This window comes from Hyperoodon ampullatus (genome assembly GCF_949752795.1).
Source record: "Hyperoodon ampullatus genome assembly, chromosome: 6".
In the NCBI taxonomy this organism is placed as follows: domain Eukaryota; kingdom Metazoa; phylum Chordata; class Mammalia; order Artiodactyla; family Ziphiidae; genus Hyperoodon; species Hyperoodon ampullatus.
The window spans coordinates 127,677,779-127,701,237 of record NC_136919.1 but is presented as its reverse complement, the minus strand read 5'-3'; the positions used below and the strand labels follow the sequence as shown (position 1 = coordinate 127,701,237).

The 23,459-nt window shown below is 42.5% G+C and overlaps 1 protein-coding gene across 3 annotated transcripts in view; it reads right to left on the bottom strand.

The window, feature by feature from the left end:
* SPOCK3 (SPARC (osteonectin), cwcv and kazal like domains proteoglycan 3) overlaps positions 1–23,459 on the bottom strand; it is a gene marked incomplete at both ends in the record, with an annotated part of 359,585 nt that overhangs the window by 79,934 nt on the left and 256,192 nt on the right. The window lies entirely within an intron of this gene.

Genomic DNA, 23,459 nt, shown 5'->3' with positions numbered 1-23,459 from the left:
AGACACGGATGCAACCTAAGTGTCCATAAATAGCTGAATGGATAAAGAAGATGTGACATGTCATATATATGTATATTAGCAACATGCCTGGACCTAGAGATTATCATACGAAGTGAAGTAAGTCAGTCAGAGAAAGACAAATATCATATGATATCACTTATATGTGGAATCTCAGAAAAAAAGAAGATACAAATGAACGTATTTACAGAACAGAAACAGACTCACAGACACAGAAAAGAAACATGGTTACCAAAGAGGAAAGGGGATGGGGGGTATAAATTGAGAGTAGGGGGTTAACAGATGCACATTACCATATATAAAATAATCAGCAAGGATTTATTGTAGAGCACAGGGAACTGTATTCAGTGTCTTGTCATAAAATATAATGGAATAGAATAAAAAATATAGATATATACATATATATGTATAACCAAATCACTTTGCTGTACACCTGAAACTAACACAATATTGTAAATCAATTATTCCTCAATTAAAAAGTACCTACTTTGCTAGACAAGAAAATACAAAACACAAGATGAAACAAACAAAAAGGTCTAGGAAATGAATTCCTCGTTTTCAAAACACGTAAGTGACCAGAGAATTCCATCCTCAGCCTGAGAATATGTTTGGTTAGGTATCTACGGCTTCTCTTTCCTTCCCCTTCCCTCTTTATCATCCTGTTAACCAGAAATGTTTGACCATGTTTCTATCAATCAGCACCTCTACTGTACTCTGATTTCTCAAGCATAGTTCTATAAAGACACCTCTGTTTTCTTTAGTAGCCCAACCCTTTTCTGGGTACATTAGGACAGTTGGTTTTTTTTTTTTTTTTTTGGCGGTACGCGGGCCTCTCACTGCTGTGGCCTCTCCCGTTGCGGAGCACAGGCTCCGGACGCACAGGCTCAGTGGCCATGGCTCACGGGCCCAGCCACTCCGCGGCATGTGGGATCCTCCCGGACTGGGGCACGAACCCGTGTCCCCTGCATCGGCAGGCAGACTCCCAACCACTGCGCCACCAGGGAAGCCCCTAGGACAGTTTTTATTCTTTCTAAACTAGATCTGCAAAGATTTACCATTAATATGGCAAACATGGTAAATCTGAATTTTCAGTGTATAAATAAATAATAAGAATAGTTTTCTGTTTATTTGTCATTATGTTTATATGTGATCACCAATAACGATGTCATTCATTTACCTATAATATAAAACTGTTGGAGATGTAGGATAGGAAAGGCTTCTAAACTAACTGGCTACATTAATTTACACCTTAGGACATGTGGAACTAAAAATCATCCATATTGAGATTATTTCTCCCTACACTTTAAACTTCTATAAAATATTATTTATAATGTCCAAAAATTCTTGTCCATTCTATTTTCAGAATTCATGAAACCAAGAACACTTACAATGTCAACAGTAATTTCAGCATTCCCTTGAAAACATGAAGGATAATATTCAAGTAGGAGTTACCTAAGGAAAGAAAACAATTCCTTTACATATTTTTTAACATTGGAGGTTATTTTTTAATGTTGTGTCTTAAACTATTCAAAAAGGGCCAAAATGGAATAGCCAATGTGAAACTAGGCTTCATTTCCCAATTATCCGTATGGAAACTTTCTCTGTTCTCTTCCTGTGTAACTATTTCTTAAATAATTTGTTAGTTACCTTGCAGTTGTTCTACGGTTGGCTTCAGCAAGCTATGCTTTTGTGGATTTTAAACAGTTTATCCTTTATTCATCAACCAGATATTTATATTGTATCAATATAATATACATATTATATTGATACAATATAAATATTCCTGCAAAGAAGACTGATTCATTATTGAATGCTTTGCAATGCCTTCAGGAAAGTGTACTCTTATGTTAACTCTCAACCTAAGCCCAGTGACACTTCACTGGAAGTTATGTTGTTGGTTCTTCTTCTCTCAGGTTGTCTGCATCTAGTTAAGAAGAGTAGCTGAAGCGATGACCCCCTGTATCCTGAATCTGGCATCACAGCTAATCCAAGTCTCCTCAGCTTTTTGAGTTTTGCTTTTTCCTGGGAGTTTTAACCACAAGACAGTGTAAGCAAAATATAACAAGCATTCAGCTACTCATATCCCAACATTAACAGTATTTTGTTAATTTTTTCAGCTTTCCATAAAAAAATTAAAAAATAATCTGTTATGGGACTTCCCTGGTGGCACAGTGGTTAAGAACCCGCCTGCCAATGCAGGGGACACGGGTTTGAGCCCTGGTCTGGGAAGATCTCACATGCCACGGAGCAACTAAGCCTGTGCGCCACAAATACTGAGCCTGTGTGCTAGAACCCACGCCACAACTACTGAGCCCACGTGCTGCAACTACTAAACCCTGCACACGCCTAGAGCTGGTGCTCCACAACAAGAGAAGCCACCATAACGAGAAGCCCGCTCATCGCAAGGAAGAGTAGCCCCCAGTCGAGGCAACTAGAGAAAGCCCGGGCGCAGCAAGGAAGACCCAACGCAGCCAAAAAAAAATAAAAATTCAAACTGAAAGTTACAAATTGCTGGAAAACAGAGTAGAGTTTTGCTCACTTAACTCTTCAAATGACAGCAGCATAGATGCACCAGTACAGGCCTGGGAAAGACCCAGAGAACTTATATTTATTTGACTCTGGAAAAAAAGGGAAAACAAGTTCCAATGCCTGCGCGCCATTCCCTCCCTGCCAGGGTCTGCAGCTTCCTGAACTGTCCAGCCCTAAGGCAGGCAGAATTCTTCCTGTTACACAGTGATGTTCTGAAATGCTCTGAGACGTGAAATACAACACAAAGACTCAGGTCAATACCAACGCTTCCTTGAGCGCGCTAGGAGAGCGCTCCAGTTTGAACCACGTGGGGACCGCTGTGAGCTGAGTGTGCCAGGCTGACACTCTCTCAAAGGAGCACCTGACCTCAAAACCAGCAGGTGGATGAAAAGCACCCTCACACTCGATATCTGCGTTTGTTCTGAAGGAAGGCGGCTACACTACTGCCCTTGTGCAGGGCCGCAAATAGGAGATGCCATTCCAGCCCGCACGGTGGGCTCCCGGGGGCGCGCGGGGAGGGTGGGCGCACGGTGGGCTCCCGGGGGCGCGCGGGGAGGTGGGGCGCCTGCTGGGTTCAAGGCAGAATGTCGCGCCCTGCAGGCTGCCATCCCCCTCTGTCCTGGCGCTGGTGCTCCCAAGGGCGTCCCGCTCCCCACACTGTGACACAGGTCACTGCTGACCGGGTCCCCGGGGTCCTCCTCTTCTAAAAGGCAGAGTAACACGTCCTCACTTGCTCTTCTGAAGTTACCATCTGCACAGACACGGTTAGGCTGCGTTTTTTTTGAGGACTCAAGAAATGGCCTAAGTTAAGAGGTCAACATTTATCAAGAGTGTAAAAAACTCCACACAGGTACAGACTTAGAAATATGCAAGTACCTAAAGCACAGGCCCTGTGGCCGAGGAGGCTATACTTTGAGGGCGGAAGTGAGACCCGGGCTTTTCAAGGTGAGCCAGAGAGCCGGTGTAAACAACCGATACGCAGGGCTGTTCTCAGCCTCACCAAACTTCTGTATCCGTTCTGCCTGTTTCTATACATGAGATTCAAATTTAACCATATGTGCACAGACATCTGTCAAGCTGAATAGTTCATATTAAGGCGATGGTAATTGCTGCCTTAGTAAAAATATAAAATAAATGAAATTGCAAAGCTGCGTGTTCTGTATTACTGCAGTGGATTGTTCTATGCACACTGGGCTGTGTGTCCCCCGCAGGAGAGACCACTAATCACATACACAATCAGTGGAAAAACTTTCAATACTTGTTTTCTCAGAGAAAGCTTTGTGAAAGGGCAGGAAAGTTCAAGAGCCCTCATTCAGACACAGATACAACATTAAAAAGATATCTGTTCATTTGTTATTTTTTAAAATGGTGGGAAAATACACACAAAATTTACCATCTTAACCATTTTTAAGTGTACAGGTCAGTAGTGTTAAGTGCATTTACACTGCTGAGAAACAGAGCTCCACAATGCGGTCACCGTGCAAACCTAAACCTCATCCGTGTTAATCACTAGGCCCACCACCCCCGGCCCTGGAGCCCACCATCGGCGTTCTCTATGTCCATGCTCCAGCCACTTCATGTCAGTGGGTCAAGGCAGTATCTGTCTCTCTGGGATGGGTTACTTCGCTCAGCGAAATGTCTTCAAGCATCACCTGTGATGTAGCCTTTGCGTCAGAACCTCCTTCTTTTTAACTGATGAATAATGTTCCATTATTTGTATAAACCACATTGTGTTTATTCATTCATCTGTCAATGGTCACCTGGGTTGCTTCCACATCCTGGCCATCGTGAACGATGCAGCTGTGAACATGGGTGTACAAATATCCCTTTCAGACCCTGCTTTCAATTCTTTTGGGAATATGCCCAGAAGTGGAACTGCTGGATCACAGGTGGTTCTACTTTTAATTTTCTGAGGAACCTCCATACCCTTTTCCGCAGCAGCTGCACCAATTTACATTCCCACCACCAACTTCCAATTTCCAATTTCCCCACATCCTCACCAAAATTTGTATTTTTGGGTTTTTTTTTTTTGCAGCAGCAGCCATCCCAATGGGTGTGAGGTGGCATCCATGGTGGCTGATTTGCTATGTTTTAATAACAGTAAACAGATTTGAATGGGATGAAAGTTCTATGCAATAATGTTGCAATACGGGTGGGGCCTGGACTTTTAAGAACATTGACTGTGAAGCTAAACAATCTGGAATTTATTTTAGGGAAAAGGAAAGAGGTATGCAGTTTGTGGAGCCCGCTGTGACACAATGAAGTAAATACTCGAAATACAGCAAAAATCATGATCATGAAATTTTATGGTAGATTTGAAAACATAATGTAACTGTAAATAGAAGTATACAGTCTGCTTCTAAAAATCTGAATTAGTGGAAATATCTTTGGACTAGATGTAGAAAGATTTGGGTTCCAACCTCAATCTCTGGGCTGGTTATTTACTTTTTATTTTTATAACTTGTTTTTTCTTTCTTTTCCAAAATAAAGAGCTTAGATCATCTCCAAAGTCACAACCTCCACCCCCTTCCCACAAAAGAAAATCTAAAATTCTATGAGGTATTTTAAAGTTTATCCAGTTAGATATTGAAATAGGTTGCTAATATTTCTAAAAATTAAACTGTATAGTTTTATTTATTCAGTACACAAAACACTGATAGAAGAGGCACTAAAACCAGCAATAATAAATAAAACCAGCAATATGAGAAATTCAAGGTCAAATGTAATATAATAGAAGAATTATTTTACTATAAGAATGAAGATAAGTCCATTTTCTAAGTGATTCACATCAGTTTCCTAACATATAGATGAAATTTAAATATTACGCAGTGTAAAATGTTTCCCACATGTCAAGGTCCTCGAATATGAGAGACTATTCTTTCAGCGGACTATGTCTTTTTCGGAGCTGACACAACTCCTCCAAGCCACCCTCCACCATTTAATGTGTGATGCAACAAGGCACTGAAAATCTCCTTCAAATTTTCACTCATATGTTTCCAAAGTATTTTTATTTATTTATTTATGTATTTTTTTGCGGTATGCGGGCCTCTCACTGCTGTGGCCTCTCCCGTTGTGGAGCACAGGCTCCAGACGCGCAGGCTCAGCGGCCATGGCTCACGGGCCCAGCCGCTCCGCAGCATGTGGGATCTTCCGGACCAGGGCACGAACCCACGTCCCCTGCATCGGCAGGCGGACTCTCAACCACTGTGCCACCAGGGAAGCCCCAAAGTATTTTTCAGGGTGCAGAAGGGAACTACACGGAAATTACACAGACTCGTCAAAGTCATCCACAGACAGAATTAATCACAACGTTAGCCATAATAAAGCACAATATCTCCAAAAACGTGAAGCAATCTTTTAAAACAACATTAGGTGGAGCCATATGAAACTGATGATATTCTATGCTTTTGACCTACGAAGAGACAATGTCATGTAGCCCAGTTCAACGTATGCTGTTCCTATTGGCATCCTAACCATTGTGGGTGCACTGAACTTACTCATAAACAAACCTTCCCATCCCAGACAAGGACAGGACCGTCCTCTATCAGCAGAGCACAGGATGTTGGAAGCCTCAGTGAATTCAAGCTCCATTTTGTGCCAATTCTTGGGGCCACAAGAGGTTTCTGACACTCATTCTGTTCCCAGCAGCACTTTACCGGGGTCATCTGGCCACACCCTGCTCTGCATACAGATGTGATTTATTTGGAACACAAATATAATCTATTTTCCATTGTCTAAATCCTGATTTAACTAACAGATTAGGATTGTACTATTTGCTCAGCTCTGTTCACTGAGCAGAATTAAGAAATACCTAAATACTTCCAACAAATTGGATTCTCTGACTCTATTAGGAAAAGTTATAAAAGACATATGGTCTCGCCATCAGCTACAATTCATTTCAAGATTTCTGTCAATAGTATTTGCAGACTGTGCCTTCTAGTTAGCATATTACATGCTATTTGGGTATAACTTAAGAATGTAATTCCTAAAAAAATTATGTTGTCAAACTGTTGCTGAAACAATTGTGTAAATGGGAAGGTGAGGACTGAAGTGAGAGATACGCTGGAAAATTTCAGACACAGCAAACGTACCTTCCATTTGCAGTTACACAGCAAAGAGGATTCCACAAACTGAAAAGACTACACAAGTCGCTAACAGAGCTGACTAGACCGCACAGAAGACACACAGCAGCAGCCACAGAATGAGGTTAGCTGACCCTCAGGTGCCACCAGCCGGTCACTGGCTCTGGGCGCTCAGGCAAATCTTTATACACTTACCATCCACTGTTTGAGAAATGTGGCATAACAATCTTTTAGAAGTTAAAAACATGCATTCACAAAATCAAAATAAATGACATCTGAGTTCACAACCACCCATAACACGAAAATAATGAGACAAGTGCTCAACGGCTGCCTACCTGTACAAAGGAAGTATGTTCTCGCCCGGAGCACACGCTCACTGAGGACACAGGTTACACTCAGCTCTCCATCACTGTGAGATTTTAACCAGCATTTTCCCATGGAGAGCAAACTAAGTGTCTTACTAAGTCAGGCCAGTTATTCCTTGTATACATCCCCAAAACCCTTGCTGTAAGAGAAGTGCCTTTCCTCGGTATTTTGCATACACACGGGGGAAAACCCAGAAATGCGATTCCCTACCCCCTGCCACTGCTCTGCACTTCCCTTCAGTCCTTCAACAAGTCCTGATCTGCATCTACCACGTGCAGAACATCATGCTTAGAATCACCTGGAGGGTCTGTTAAAACACAAATTGTTCTGACAGAGTAGGTAGGGTAGGGGCACAAGAACCCGCATTTCTAGTCCTGACACGCTCCTAACACTTTCCAGCTGGTGCTTGTCCTGCTGGCCTGCAGAAGCACTCTTCCAGGGGCGGAACACAGCACCTTTCCTCATGACACGTACGTGCTAGTAGAGAAGACTTGAGGACAGATTAGTGGGAAGAGTACCTGCCCGTTATTATGTCAGTGAAAAGTAACTGAGTTGCATTCACATACACCCTAAGGCAGCATTTCTCTTGGATGGCTTGATTTTCCAATTCTGCGCGTCCATGGCTAGATTGCTATGCCTGCTCCGCTAAACAGATACAGAGTACTGAATCACCTGGCAGCCACACCTGGGCAGGCAGGTTTCAAGGATAAATCAATCCACCAGAGGCACCGATTTCTTCTTCTGGCCCTAAAATGGGTAAAGCGATATCATACAAAAGACTGCCTTTTAATGTTTCAAGAGTCTAGTTCCTCTCCTCTGTGGTTTTTCAGTTTATTCATGCAGGTGGCAGGTCCTCCATCCGGAAGTCAGAGGGAAATGCACTGCACCCCAGGGAGCGTGGTCCCCACGGTGCCGTCCCCAGGCTTAGGCCCTACCTCTGTGCAGCATTCACAAGGTGTGTGTGTGTGTGTGTGTGTGTGTGTGTGTGTGCAGGCCTGTACCAGACGGGGGTACAGCCAGCAGTGTCAGAGGGGGAGGGGTCTGGACGCAGACCTTGAGAGAATCTACACGAATCAGCTAGAAAGTCCCGCTGCTCTACCTTCAACATTTCATGTGTCTGGGGTGAAACCAGACTTTCTCCCCACCCATGACTGAGGTCCAGTATGCCGTGGACCCAAACTTGTCCAGAAATAACCATAAATAGGAATCTCAGAGTAATCTCTCCTGCAATGGAGGTAAAGCTTGGGAGAAAACTGAAAAGTTGAATTTGAATTTCCCTTTTTTTTTTCCTTGGAAGATTTTTTTTGACATGGATCATTTTTAAAGTCTTCATTGAATTTTGGTTACAATACTGCTTCTGTTTTATGTTTTGGTTTTTTGGCCGTGAGGCATGTGGGACCTTGGCTCCCTGACCAGGGGTCGAACCCCCTGCATTGGAAGGCGAAGTCTTAACCACTGGACAGCTGGGGAAGTCCCTGACTTTCCTATCACAGGTAGTCTGAAGACACTAAGAAAAAAGGTAACTTTTGGGAGAAGTGTCACAAATAAATTACTCTCTTTCCTTTTACAGCTAGTAGCTCCAAACATAAAATCTTTCAAGTAGGGCTTCCCTGGTGGCGCGGCGGTTGAGAGTCCGCCTGCCGATGCAGGGGACACGGGTTCGTGCCCCGGTCCGGGAAGATCCCACATGCCGTGGAGCGGCTGGGCCCGTAAGCCATGGCCGCTGAGCCTGCGCGTCTGGAGCCTGTGCTCCGCAACGGGAGGGGCCGCAGCAGTGAGAGGTCCGCGTACCGCAAAAAAAAAAAAAAAAAAAAAAAAAAATTCAAGTAATACAATCATAGGCAGAGAAATCGGGGTAGAAACTATCCGCAGACGTGCTCACTGCAGCCCTTCAGAGATCTGTTGTCTATGGTCCGGTGTTGGCCCAGTTTACCAAGTAAGAGTGACCTGTACCACCCCGTTTTGTCACAACTATATTTTCCTTTCACATGTACCTTGGGACCGATATCACAGCAAAATATAGTCTCTTCAGCTCACAGCCCATAAACGGAGCTAAGCCACGAGTAACAACTCCTTAGTAACAATTCTTTTAGCATATTTTGATTCGGGCATTAATAACTATGTAGCCGCCGAAAATACATGCTTATCTGTATTCCTGTAGCATCTAGCCCAACGCACATGTGGGCAAAGCACTTGATAGATTCCTTTTAATTGAATGTGATTTCTTCCCAACACACCCACTGGCCACTTCAGATCCAAGTTAAGGCCAAATATGTAGTTATTAGCATCTGGGAGGCAGTCTGACAGCATCAGTATAAACATTCCTCTCAGAATTTGGGAGTCTCCCTGCTTCTACCTCAATATGTACTCTTTGGTCGGTACCAAATGCTAACTCATCCCATTTCTTCCTGAACTGCCACAGAACTTAACCTCCATCGTTTTCATGGCACTTCTTTGTCCTTACCTCTTATCACAGTATTTATGTACAGGCTGCATAGCCTGTGGGTTCTTGGAGAAGAATATATTTACACCCTTCTCAAAACTATATCTGCCAATGTTACCCAGCATTCAATAAAATATTTCTTTAGTGAATATAAACTAGAGGCAGATTTAAACCACCTGCAAATATTTTGTATTAATACGAAGTACAATATATGTGAAATGAGCGTCATCTACTTAAATTGAAAATGCAATAATTCAGACATTTTACAAGAAGACAGAGTAGGAACATGGTGGAGAAGGAAGACCCTGGGCTAACCTCGACCAACAGCTGGCGGCCGCCACAGCAGGATGCAGGTCCTGGTGGCTTACAGGGCGGGGAGCCACCCCACCTACCAGACTGCTCACAGAAGTTGGCCCTACCACAACAGAAAAGTCCACTCAGCCCACATAGGGGTCACCTCCAGAGCCTGTAGCTCTGGTGACCAGAGAGGAGTGCACTGCTGGGATGCATAGGACGCCTCCTACTAAAGGCCACTCCTCTAAGATGAGGAAACGTAGTGCACCTACCTGATACACAGAAATAAACAAAAAAAATTAGGCAAAATGAGATGATAGAGGAATATGTTTGAAACAAAGGAACAAGACCCAAGAAGAACTAAGCAAAGTGAAGATAAACAACCTACCTAATAAAGAGATCAAGATAATGATCATAAAGATGCTCAACAAACTTGGGAGAAGAACGCATGAACAGAGTGAGAAGATTAACAAAGAGTTAGAAAATACAAAGAAGAACCAAACAAAGCTGAAGAATACAATCATTGAAATAAAAAATACACTAAATGTAATCAATATTAGATTAAATGATACAGAGGAACAGATCAGCAAACTGGAAGACAGAGTAGTGGAAATCACCCGATCATTATAGAAAAAAGAAAAGCGAATTTAGAAAAATGAGGATAGTTTAAGAGACCACCGAAACAACATCAAGCATGCTAACTTTCGCATTGTAGGGGTCCCAGAAGGAGAAGAGAGAAAGAAAGGGGCAGGGAATTTATTTAAAGAAATAATACCTGAAAAACTCTGTAATCTCGGGAAGGAAACAGACATCCAGAACCAGGAGTGACGGAGAGTCCCAAACAAAATAAACCCAAGGAGGTCCACACCAAGACACACTGTAATTAAAATGGGAAAAATTAAAGATAAGCAACAAGATGGGGACTTCCCTGGTGGCACAGTGGTTAAGAATCCACCTGCCAATGCAGGGGACACGGGTTTGAGCCCTGGTCCAGGAAGATCCCACATGCCGTGGAGCAACAAAGCCCATGCACCACAACTACTGAGCCTGCACTCTAGAGCCCGTGAGCCACAACTACTGAGCCCACCTGCCACAACTACTGAAACCCACGTACCTAGAGCCCATGCTCTGCAACAAGAGAAACCACCACAATGAGAAGCCCTCACATCACAACGAAGAGTAGCCTCCGCTCACCACAACTAGAGAAAGCCTGCATGCAGCAACGAAGACCCACCACAGCCAAATAAATAAATTAATTAATTTTTTTAAAAAAGCAACAAGAGAAAAGCAGCTAGTTATATATAAGGGAACTCCCATAAGTCTACCAACTGACTTTTCAGCAGAAATGTTGCAGGCCAGAAGGGAGGGGCACAATATATGCAAAGTGATGAAAGAGAAAAACTTACAACCAAGAATATCTACCCAGCAAAGCTATCATTCAGACTGGAAGGAGAGATAAAAGAGTTTTACAGACGAACAATAGCTAAAAGAGTTCAGCACCATGAAATAAGTTTAAAATCAATGTTAAAGGGACTTCTCTAAACAGAAAAGACCACAACTAGAAATACAGAAATTTCAAAAGATATATTCACCCCTATGCTCACTGCACCTTTACTCACAATAACCAAGGTATAGAAACAAGTTAAGTGTTCATGGATGAATGAACAAATGAAGAAGATGCAACATATATACAATGGAATATGACTCAGCCATAGAAAAGGATGAAACCTTGCCATTTGGGACAGTATGGGTGGATCTAGAGGGTAGTATGCTAAGCGAAGTAAATCAGACAAAGAAACATAAATACTGTATGATTTGATTTGCATGTGGAATCTAAAAAACAAAACAAAGGAACAAACATAACAGAACAGAAGCAGACTCACAGATACCCAAGAAGAAAGTGATGGTTGCCAGAGAGGAGGGAGGGTGGGGTTATGAGTCAATAGGTGATGGAGACCAAGGGGTATGAAACTCCAGTCACAAAATAAAGAAGTGACAGTGATGTGTGTGCAGCAGATAGTCAATAATATTTTAATAACTTTGTACGGTGACAGATGGTATCCAGACATCATGGTGATCATTTTGTAATGTACAGAAATATCAGATCACTATGTTGTACCCTGGAAGTAACATAGTGTTGTAAGTCAATTATACATCAATAAGAAAAGAAGACAGAGCAGGACTACCAGCAGAGATATTGCATAAGCAAAAAAAATGCGTAATTATTTTAAAAAATGAAATATAGAAGTACATTATTTACTCTCTGCTTGCTGTTGGCCTCTGTGTATTGTAAGCATTAATAAATGCTATATATATATGTATGTACACACACTATATATATATGCTATATGTATACACATTATATAGATGTAGATATGAATAAACATATACATATAGATGGCTTTGGATGGTATACAGATATGAAAAATAACCATCAATATTATCTCTGACAGAGATTTACATCTTAGGCACATCTACTCTGTGGGAGAAATTACTTTGTATTAGGTTTACTTGAGTTTAAAATTACACAGATGTGTATGCCCTTCTTAGTCAATAATTACAAAGAAAACAGACTGGCCTGGAAAAATTCAAGTAATATTCGACAAACAATACATACAACATATGACAAATAGCGACTATTTTTAGTACTGTAACATTATGATATCCTTAATCACACACACATGCTAGTAATAGGAGCTTTTCTTTAAAAAAAATCACGCCTTATAATACCATCTGGAATACAACTGTTGCTATGAATTGGGTGATTTATCGCGTGTGCCTTGGAAACACAGTAAAACTATAATTTTTCTTTGTAAGGAAAGATCAGAAGGGGAATGCTTCAAGGATAATTAGCCCCCAGGGGGTTCCTGTTACTAAATAGGACACATCTTCTAAAACAGGGCTCTGAATTTGAAAATGTCACTTTCCAGAGACTCTTAGTCTAGGAAAAACCTACACAGCCAACAACAGTAGAAGGGTCTCACTTTGTATAAATAACCTATCAAGAAAGTGCATCATAAATGTATTAGAGTTGAGGATAAAGTACCAGTATCTTTTGGAAGAGCAAGCGTGACCTATTTAGACTAAGGACAGAGGCTAATATTCACCTTATAAAGATGCCAGTGGAACACGGGAGATTCTGGTAACACTGCAGTCCATTCACCTGGGCAGCAAGGTGTGACAGCCTGTCCTCATGAGTCAGGTACAGCAGGTGGCAGGTCACCTGAAAAGCGCTGAGTGGGATGGAGACGGCCTGCTGGCAGCGAATCTGCGAGACCATCCAGGGCAGATTCACAGCAGCACCGATGCCGCTGGGCTACGTTGGTGACGCTCACAGTGAGATGTCTTTGTTAACCACCCTGAGGCCCTCATCTCCCCGTGGTGGAGGTGTTCTCAAGTATAATCTGCAAAGTTTCTACAGCCGAAGGAATTCAGCATCAAAGAGTGTTCAAACTAACTTTAAGGGAACACATGGAACACAGCTTCACAAAAGAAAGGGGAGAGAGACGGGGAGACAGAGAGAGAGAGTGAGGAAAAGACAGAGACAGAGATAGGGAGAGAGAGATAGAGACAAGGAGGGAGAGAGATAAGAGACAGAGAGAAAGACAGAGACAGGGAGACAGAGACAGGGAGAGAGACACAGAGACAAGGAGAGACACAGAGAAAGGGAGACAGAGATAGAGACAGAGGCAGAGACAGGGAGAGACGAGACAGAGAGACAGACAGCTCCAGGGGAGCAACTGCATTCACCAAGTTGTAGAAATAATTCCTGGGAGTGAGAAACACAGACCTCGAACAGTGAACAAGCTAGCGTCAGCGTCTAAGTGCTACAACCAGGACGGATAAGTCACCTAAATTGTGTAAAATCCCTCACTGAAGGGGGCACACAATCCACAAACACCCTGGTGCCCAACAGGATCCAGATCAATACACGATCGGGAGAGGAGCAGGGGCAGCAGGACACCCCCTCAACCGCAGGGAAGCCAGGGCTGCAACAGGCTCAGGGGGAGGCGGGGCTCCAGCCACCCCCCAACACACACACACACACACACACACAGAAGAGAGAGCTCCAGGTTTACACAACTTTCATTACAAACCTCAGAATTCTCACACAATGTGGGTCTGGTAACTTCTGGTCCTTTCTAGAGACAATATGAAGTGTGGAATAAAATTATGACTTTGGGTATGATTACAGGTAACTATATATTTTTTAAATTAATTTTATTTTATTTATTTATTTAATAACAATTATTTATTTAATAATAAATAAAATTATTTATTTAATTAATAATTAATTGATTTAATAATTAATATTAATAATTAATATTAATAAAACATAATACATAATTATAATAAATAAATAATCTATTTAAATAATAATAAATAAAAATAATTTACTTAATATTAATTTAATTAATTTTTAATTTAATTCAGGCCCTCCGGTTCTGAGTTCCTGTGAAGAAACGGAGCCCAGGACTTCCCTGGCGGCGCAGTGGTTGGGAGTCCACCTGCCAATGCAGGGGACACGGGTTCGTGCCCCGGTCCAGGAAGATCCCACATGCAGCGGAGCGGCTGGGCCAGTGAGCCATGGCCGCTGAGCCTGCGCGTCCAGAGCCTGTGCTCCGCAATGGGAGAGGCCACAACAGTGTGAGGCCCACGTACCACAAAACAAAACAAAACAAAAAAAAGGATCTTGCTGTGATTTATGTCATAGAGTGTTCTGCCTATGTTTTCCTCTAAGAGTTTGATAGTGTCTGGCCTTACATTTAGGTCTTTAATCCATTTTGAGTTTATTTTTGTGTATGGTGTTAGGGAGTGTTCTAATTTCATACATATACCTGTCCAGTTTTCCCAGTACCACTTATTGAAGAGGCTGTCTTTTCTCCACTGTATTTTCTTGCCTCCTTTCTCAAAGATAAGGTGACCATATGTGCATGGGTTTATCTCTGGGCTTTCTATCCTGTTCCATTGATCTATATGTCTGTTTTTGTGCCAGTACCATACTGTCTTGATTACTGTAGCTTCGTAGTATAGTCTGAAGTCAGGGAGCCTGATTCCTCCAGCTCCATTACCAAGTGACCACTGAGGAAATCAAAGAGGAAATCAAAAAATACCTAGAAACAAATGACAATGGAGACACGACGACCCAAAACCTATGGGATGCAGGAAAAGCAGTTCTAAGAGGGAAATTTAGAGCAATACAATCCTACCTTAAGAAACAGGAAATATCTCAAATAGAAAACCTAACCTTGCACCTAAAGCAATTAAGAGAAAGAAGAACAAAAAACACCCAAAGTTAGCAGAAGGAAATAAATCATAAAGATCAGATAAGAAATAAATGAAAAAGAAATGAAGGAAATGATAGCAAAGATCAATAAAACTAAAAGCTGGTTCTTTGAGAAGATAAACAAAATTGATAAACCATTAGCCAGACTCATCAAGAAAAAAAGGGAGAAGACTCAAATCAATAGAATTAGAAATGAAAAAGGAGAAGTAACAACTGACACTGCAGAAATACAAAGGATCATGAGAGATTACTACAAGTATCTGTATGCCAATAAAATGGACAACCTGGAAGAAACGGACAAATTCTTAGAAATGCACAACCTGCCAAGACTGAACCAGGAAGAAATAGAAAATATGAACACCCCAATCACAAGCACTGAGATTGAAACTGTGATTAAAAATCTTCCAAAAAACAAAAGCCCAGGACCAGATGGCTTGACAGGTGAATTCTATCAAACATTTAGAGAAGAGCTAACACCTATCCTTCTCAAACTCTTCCAAAATATAGTAGAGGGAGGAACAAACTCATTCTATGAGGCCACCATCACCCTGTAACCAAAACCAGACAAAGATGTCACAAAGAAAGAAAACTACAGGCCAATATCACTGATGAACATAGATGCAAAAATCCTCAACAAAATACTAGCAAACAGAATCCAACAGCACATTAAAAGGATCATACACCATGATCAAGTGGGGTTTATTCCAGGAATGCAAGGATTCTTCAATATACGTAAATCAATCAATGTGATACACCATATTAACAAATTGAAGGAGAAAAACCATATGATCATCTCAATAGATGCAGAGAAAGCTTTCAACAAAATTCAACACCCATTTATGATTAAAACCCTCCAGAAAGTAGGCATAGAGGGAACTTTCCTCAACATAATAAAGGCCATATGTGACAAACCCACAGCCAACATCGTCCTCAATGGTGAAAAACTGAAACCATTTCCACTGAGGTCAAGAAGAAGACAAGGTTGCCCACTCTCACCACTATTATTCAACATAGTTTTGGAAGTTTTAGCCACAGCATTCAGAGAAGAAAAAGAAATAAAAGGAATCCAAATCAGAAAAGAAGAAGTAAAGCTGTCAGTGTTTGCAGATGACATGATACTATACATAGAGAATCCTAAAGATGCTACCAGAAAACTACTAGAGCTAATCAATGAATTTGGTAAAGTAGCAGGATACAAAATTAATGCACAGAAATCTCTGGCATTCCTATACACTAATGATGAAAAATCTGAAAGTGAAATCAAGGAAACACTCCAATTTACTCTTGCAACAAAAAGAATAAAATATCTAGGAATAAACCTACTTAAGGAGGCAAAAGACCTGTATGCAGAAAACTATAAGACACTGATGAAATAAATTAAAGATGATACAAATAGATGGAGAGATATAACATGTTCTTGGATTGGAAGAATCAATACTGTGAAAATGACTCTACTACACAAAGCAATCTACAGATTCAATGCAATCCCTATCAAACTACCACTGGCATTTGTCACAGAACTAGAACAAAAAATTTCACAATTTGTATGAAAACACAAAAGACCCCGAATAGCCAAAGCAATCTTGAGAACAAAATTAAGTATTTAAAAATCCAAATATGACTTCTCCTCTGCCTGTTGAATCCCCTGAAAATCTGTGTGGACTGATTTTTTCAAATATTTATTCAAAATATTATTTCTTGGTTATATATCATTATTCTTGGGCTTTCAAATATGATTTCCAAATAAAGCAATCAAACTAACAGTGAAAAGATAAATTGTAATAAAAAACCATGAAGACATCCAAGAGATGCCTTTAAAATTAGTCTTTGAGGTATACAGAGTACAGTGAAATGTAATTTTACTTTTGTAAGCAGTTTAAAATGAAGAAAAAGCACAGCATAGTTTACATTCTCTAAACTGTAAACAGAAACATCAATCCCACTTATAGGCAGATTTTTTTCAATAAATATATGGAAAACATTTTTGGAGATTTATGACAATTTGGAAAAAAACTGCAGATGAACCACGTAGCCTAGAAATATCAAAAGAATTAAGAAAAAGTTAGGTACGTCAGGAATACATAAAATATATGTAGATACTAGTCTATTTTGTCATTTACCACCATAAAATATGCACAAATTTATTACATAAAGTTAAAATTTATCAACACTTATGTACACAATTACAGACCATACATGGCACCATTCAGTTGAGAGAAATATAGACAAACATAAAGATGCACTATTCAATCATCACCGCACACAGTTAACCGTGGCATATGCTGTCTTGCTGTAGTAATTTTGCACCAGCACTGCTGCTACTGCGCTGAGCTCAAGTGTAGTGAGGAACCACTTAAAATGCTCTGAGATGCTCATCATCTCTGTCTGAGCCGTTCCCCTCCCCAGGAAATTGCGAATCTAGTAAAAAGTGATAAGTTGAAGTACCTGCGTGTTTTTCATCGTGTCTAGTGCAAAACTGTAAACCCTGAATAATGCCATGGGACCCAGGAAGTGCCACTAGTGATGCTGGCCGTGCTCCCAAGAAGCAGAGAAAGTCAGGACATGACAAGAAAAGGCTGGATTGTTTGATGTGCTCTGTAGATTGATGCCCGCAGCTGTGGTGGCTGCCATTTCAAGATGAATAAATCCAGCATAAGGACCATCAGAAAGAAAGAAAAGGAAATTTGCAAAGCTTTCACTGCAGCAACTCCAGCACATGCAAAAATCTTGCACTTTTTGTGAAATACTCTTTTATTTCCTATTAAAAATGCAGCTTTTTTGTGGGTGCTGTAAGAAAGGCTTACCTAGAGACTATAAGATTATTGAAGAAAAAGCAAAGTCATTATATGACAGCTTAAAGTAAAAGGAAGGTGAAGGAGGTAAAGCTGGAGAACTGAAGGCCAGCAAAGGATGGGGTGAGAACTGCAGAAAGAGGTTTGGCTTAAAAAATGTCAGGATAACAAGAGAAGCAGCTTCTGCCAACCAAGAGGCAGCAGGTGAGTACACAGAAGCTGTTAAGAAAACCACTGGGAGGGCTTCCCTGATGGCACAGTGGATAAGAATCCACCTGCCAATGCAGGGGACGTGGGTTCAAGCCCTGGTCCGGGAAGATCCCACATGCCACAGAGCAACTAAGCCCATGCACCACAACTACTGAGCCTGCACTCTAGCCCGCGAGCCACAACTACTGAAGCCTGTGTGCCTAAAGCCCATGCTCTGCAACAAGAGAAAGCATCGCAATGAGAAGCCTGCTCACGACAATGAAGAGTAGGCCCTGCTTGCCGCCACTAGAGAAAGCCCATGCACAGCAACAAAGACCCAACAGAGCCAAAAATAAATAAACAAATTTGTAAAAAAGAAAAAAAGAAAACCACTGGGAGCCACGACCTGGAAACAACCTAAATGTCCATCAACAGAGGAATGGATAAAGAAGATGTGGTACATATATACAATGGAATATTACTCAACAATAAAAAAGAATTAAATAATGCCATTTGCAGCAACATGGATGGACCTAGAGATTATCATACTAAGTAATTCAGACAGAGAAAGACAAATACCATACAATATCATTTATATGTGAAATCTAATTTTTTTAAAATGATACAAATTAACTTATTTACAAAACAGAAACAGACTCACAAATTTCAGAAACAAACTTATGGTTACCACAGGGGAAATGTCAGGGGGAGGGATAAATTAGGAGCATAGGACTAACATACTCTACTATATATAAAACAGATAATCAACACGGACCTACTGTATAGCACAGGGAACTCTACTCGGTACTCTGTAATGACCTATATGGGGAAAGAATCTTAAAAAGAGTCAATATATGTTTATGTATAACTGAATCACTTTGCTGTACACCTGAAACTAACAAAATGTAAACCAAGTATACTGCAACAAAATTTTTTTAAAAAGAAGAAAGAAAACCACTGGGGAGAAAGGACATCTGTCTAAACAGATTTTTTATGCAGATCAAAGTGCCCTATTCTGGGGAAAAATGCCACAAAGGATATTTATTAATATGGAAGAGAATCGAGCACCAGGATTTAAGGTAGAAAAGGATAGGCTAACTACTGTTTTGTGCAAGTGCAGCTGGGTTTAGGATTGGAACTGACCTAACCAGGACTTCCCTGGTGGTCCAGTGGTTAGGAGCTCGCCTTCCAATGCAGGAAGTGCGGGTTCGATCCCTGGTCAGGGAGCTAAGATCCCACATGCCTCGAAGCCAAAACACCAAAACATAAAACAGAAGCAATATTGTAACACATTCAATAGAGACTTTAAAAATGGTCCACATCAAAAAAAAAAAAAAAAAAAGAACTGCCCTAACCTATGAAGCTGCTGACCCCTGAGCTGCCCATCTTTTGGTTGTACAACAAGGAGGCCTAGAAAATAAGAACCCTTTCTCTGTGTTGGTCTCATCCATGCTTTGTCTGTTATGTCAGGAAGCGCCTTGTCAGGAAGGGACTGCCTTTCAAAGTTCTTTTGATATTAGACAATGTCCCTTGCTACGTGGAACCCCATGAGTTCAACACCAGAGGCGTCAAAGTGGTCTGCCTGCCCCAAACACAATGTCTCTATTCAGCCTCTAGGTCAGAGGGTCCTAAGGACCTTTAAGGCTCATTTCACATGACACTCTACGGAAAGGACTGTCCACGCTGCAGAAGAGAACACGGACAGAGAAAACATCATGAGAGTCTGGAAGGACCACACCGTTGAAGAGGCCATCACTGTTACACAAAAAGCCACGAACACCATCAAGCCCCAAACAATAAATTCCTGCTGGAGAAAACTGTGTCCAGACGCTGTGCGTGACTTCACAGGATTTAGGACAAAGCCAATCAAAGAAATCATGACGGAGTTGCTGGGTGTGGGAAAAGAGGTGACGGAGGAGAAGGGTTTCAAGACGTGGATCTTGGAGAAATTCAAGAGCTAACTGACACCCCCCCGGGGAATTAACAGAGGGTAACCTCATGGAGATGAGGGCTTCCAGACTAGGCCCATGACGCGGAAGAAGACGCAGAGGAAGTGGTGCCGGAAGCCAAGGGACATCAGATTAGTCAAGACTGCTTCTGACTTCTTTCACGACGTGGACCCTTCTATGGTCCGGGCGCTGGAACCAATGCTGACAGTCAGAAGGACTGGTACCATGTAGGAACGGTTTTAGAGAAACTGAAAAGCAAAAACGTCAGGCAGAAATTACAGCACATTTCCGTAAAATTACACACAGTATGCCTGGCTCTGTCACCCCTGAGACACCGGGACACCCGCCTCCGCCGCCCCTGAGACAGCGGGACCCCGCCTCTGCCACCCCCGAGACAGCGGGACCCCCGCCTCCGCCGCCCCGAGACAGCGGGACTCCCGCCTCCCCCGCCCCGAGACAGAGGGACCCCTGCCTCTGGCACCCCCGAGACAGTGGGACCCCGCCTCCGCCGCCCCGAGACAGTGGGACCCCGCCTCCGCCGCCCCGAGACCGCGGGACCCCCGCCTCCCCCGCCCCGAGACAGCGGAACCCCTGCCTCCGGCACCCGCGAGACAGCGGGGCCCCGCCTCCGCCGCCCCAAGACAGCGGGACCCCCGCCTCCGCCGCCCCGAGACAGCGGGACCCCGCCTCCGCCGCCCCGAGACAGCGGGGCCCCGCCTCCGCCGCCCCGAGACAGCGGGACCCCCGCCTCCGCCGCCCCGAGACAGCGGGACCCCCGCCTCCGCCGCCCCGAGACAGCGGGACCCCGCCTCCGCCGCCCCGAGACAGCGGGACCCCGCCTCCGCCGCCCCGAGACAGCGGGACCCCGCCTCCGCCGCCCCGAGACAGCGGGACCCCGCCTCCGCCGCCCCGAGACAGCGGGGCCCCGCCTCCGCCGCCCCGAGACAGCGGGACCCCCGCCTCCGCCGCCCCGAGACAGCGGGACCCCCGCCGCCCCGAGACAGCGGGACACCCGCCTCCGCCACCCCCGAGACAGCGGGACCCCGCCTCCGCCGCCCCCGAGACAGCGGGACCCCCGCCTCCGCCGCCCCGAGACAGCGGGACCCCCGCCTCCGCCGCCCCCGAGACAGCGGGACCCCGCCTCCGCCGCCCCGAGACAGCGGGACCCCCGCCTCCGCCGCCCCCGAGACAGCGGGACCCCGCCTCCGCCACTCCCGAGACAGCGGGACCCCCGCCTCCGCCGCCCCGAGACAGCGGGACCAACCCCTCCTCTCCCACCTCCTCAGCCTGCTCAGCGTGAAGGAGGATGAAGACCTTCATGATTATCCACTTAATGAATAGGAAATAATCATCACGTCATACAGTTACTAAGTTTATCTGTTGTGTATGTGTGTCTGAGTGAAAATCTAACAACTGTATGAGACGCCTTTGTGTCATCACCATCATTGCCTAAGAATTCATTGTGTAGACCACTGTGTGCAGGACTTGAAGTGGACAGCCTATCTTACATGAGCATAAGGTGATAATTAATACAAAGTTAATAATGTGTTAGTTTTCTTCCTGTTTTGTAACTTTGCTTTCAAGGAATTACACTACCACACAGTACGCCTCTCTCTCCTGCAACTGGGGAAAGTGTGTACCAGCCTGTCATCATAGGTAAGTGTTTTTTTAAAAAATGTAACAATGTTTCTAATACTGCATTATGAATATGAGTCTAATACTTTATGCCATAAAATTTTATATTGATCCATCCATTCATTAGTATATAGACTAGGCTACCGTGAAGCAATTGTATCGATTGCATTAGGCTACCATAAAGATTCATATTGCTGCTTCTTCATTATCAGTGCATGAATCATTAAACCTCTAAATAAATATGAATTTCCTTTTCACATCATCTTTTCATCTTTGATGTCTAGGGTTAGTAATACATATGACATCTACAGTGTTTTGTATCATGTAAGACAATATCTATGTACGTATTGGTAGACGGACCATTCATGTTGTAAACAGATAACATAAACTTATGGTATCGATAAATACAGTACAGTACTGTAAATGAATTTTCTTTTCCTTATGATTTTCTTAATAACGTTTTCTTTTCCCTAGCTTACTTTATTGTAAGAATACAGTTTATAATATATACAAGGTAAAAAATATGTTAATTGACTGTTTATGTTATCGTTAAGGCTTCTAGTTAACTATTAGTAGTTAATTTGGGGGTGGGGTCAAAAGTTCTACATGGATTCTTGACTTTGTGGGAGGTCAATGGCCCTAACCCCCAAATTGCTCAAGGGTCAACTGTGCAGTGTCTAAGTTCAACTAAATTACTTGTTCCAAATACATTTCACAGAAAAAGAATATATTCTCATTTTTTGCTATGAATTCAATCTGACTTCATGCTTTCTTTCTTTTACAAAGTACAGATGCAATCTATTTTTTCCTATATTCTGAAATATAAAATCAACAATTTTTTATGAGAGTATATTTATACTTCATTGACTTCGCTTTCCTTTTTTGAGGCTTAAATTTATCATCAGAATCTTGGGAACTCATTGAGAGTTTTGAGAAATCTGGCAAGCTACATAAACAAACTGTAATTTAATTTCTGAAATATTATTCGAAAACACTGTTCAGAGTGTGTGATGCTAAACTTCAGATAAATTTTTTTGATTCCTTTATTTACAAAAGAATTTCACAGAATACCTTTTAAATACAAATCAATCGGCCTCACTTCTACATTTAGAAAGAGAGTAATAATTCAGTATCAGAAGTAGAAAAGCAAACATCTTATTATATAACATTACCTTTAATGTTGGTGGAAGGACAGACACTTTGTAGTGTGAGGTAGGTAATACCCTTTTAGTAAGTGTTGTGTGGAATGGGGAAAGTGGGCATGTATATTACTGTAAATAACATGTGATTTTGTACCCTTATTTGTGGTCATGTAATTATTTATTCCTTGTTCTAAACTTGAATGCATGCAGTTTCTGTGTTAAGACTGACATCTCTATAAAGGTTTGTGTGCGGAGACAGTTTGGCTAACAGCTTCCCTCTCTCCATCCAGTGTAACTGTATTAGTTCTTCCAAGAAATGTATGCATTTTACCATATGTCTCAGGGAAAGGATCAACCGATATCAAACTCTTAAGGAATCGCAATATATCCCATTTTAAACCCAGAAATGTTTAGTTTCTAGGTCCACCTCTGGGTTGTTTCTGAGTCGAAGTCCAGTAAATGCTGGCAGCCCCACGGCGGTGCAGTCAATCCTGACCTGCTGGGCTCACGTCAAACCTGCTAATACAGTGATGATCACCCCTGCTTTTAGAAAACGCTTATGTTGCATATTGTAAAGAACGGTTTTCAGAGAACACAGATCATACACTGGAAAGGAATTAACAAGGACTCAGTATAAATAGTCCTTTGGTATTGCAAGAATTAATGCAGGGCTTCCCCACTTTTCTACCTCATAACATACAACTGCATAAACTCGAAATACAAAATTTCTAAC